Source organism: Triticum urartu, chromosome 4A (genome assembly GCF_056163025.1).
Source record: "Triticum urartu cultivar PI428250 chromosome 4A, HENAU_Tu73, whole genome shotgun sequence".
Lineage (NCBI taxonomy): Eukaryota > Viridiplantae > Streptophyta > Magnoliopsida > Poales > Poaceae > Triticum > Triticum urartu.
In genome coordinates, this window is record NC_141876.1 from 261964475 (window position 1) to 261965878 (window position 1404).

Consider the following 1404-nt stretch of genomic DNA (forward strand, 5'->3'; position numbering starts at 1 on the left):
CTAACATCGAAGTTCAGTTCGTCTATATGACACATCAATTTGTTCTGAAGAACTAAATTGTTATTCATTTGTCTTGTCGGCTTGACTTAACATGGCATAGAGAAAGAGGAAGAAACACATAATGGCAGGGAATGGGAACCGGAAGAATCCTGTAGATTCTGCTGGTACTGATGGTGCAATAGAAGGTCAAAGTCCAGCAGAAAATTCTACAAATAGGGTATCCCATGCTACACGAGCTGCAGAAAAAGCCAAACAGAAACAAATAGCTGCCACCAAACAAGCAGAGACAACCCTAGTTCTTGCAACACCTTCCACAGTACTACCAGCTGCACAAGTTACTCGTGCGTCAACTGAGCTAGCAGCACGTTCCCAAGCTCCCTTTCCACCTGACACTACTTCCCAAGCACTCTTGACACAAGACGAGTTGGTAAGATCAGATGAACCTTGTGAGCTTGAACAGCAAGAAGGTAGTTGCTGGAGTTAAGTTACAGTTGCATGCTTCTTTATATGTAGTCTCATAGTTTGATGTACACTAACACTTCCTATGTTCGTTGTTGTACTAGCACCTAGGCGCAAGAGGAAACAAACATCAGGGATAATGCTCGATAGGTTAACTAAATCTAGAGGAGGAAGAATGGAGATCCGTTTTGAGGCAGGTTTAAAAAGGCCACGTGATGCTATAGAGTCAGCCAAGTTAGTATCAAAGGCAGCAGTTGCCGTTAGGTGTCATGTACATATCCTCCCAACATGGATTCAGTACAGGAATGACAAAGACGAAACCCAGTTCAACACCTTCCTCGACCATTTATCTGTAAGTATGGTTATGTATGGAAACTAGTAATATCGTCTTGCTCTGTCCCATACTTTCTAGGTTGCTGATAATGGGACTCCCATAATTTTCAACAGACAAGGTTCAAGTTGGATAGCCAAGATGATGCAACCAGACAAGCTTGCACACATGTTTTCAAGTCTGCTCTGCGACAGTATCGGTATAACTTGAGGAAAACTCACTTTGAAGGCAAGGCTAAGAGTGAACTTTCCCAAACATCTCCAGTGGAAAATATATCGGATGAAGACTGGAGGGGCCTTGTTAAACACTAGTCTGATCTGAAGTATCAGGTACATTATATATATGTGATCAGGTCACATGTTGAAGTCTATTTACGCATGTGCCACACAAATCTATCTTCTTGTAGGTGAACTGTTCAAAGAACAAGGCCAACCGTACGAAAGTGAAATTCCAACAGACGACAGGATCTCATAGCTATATTGCACACTGCGAGGCTCTTGTAATTAGTTGTTGTTTCACTCTTTTCGTTGTACCATATTATCAGATCTATATTGACTTGTTCCAAATGCAGAGGAAAGCCCGCAAGGACCAAAAAGTACCTGAACCAAATGCTA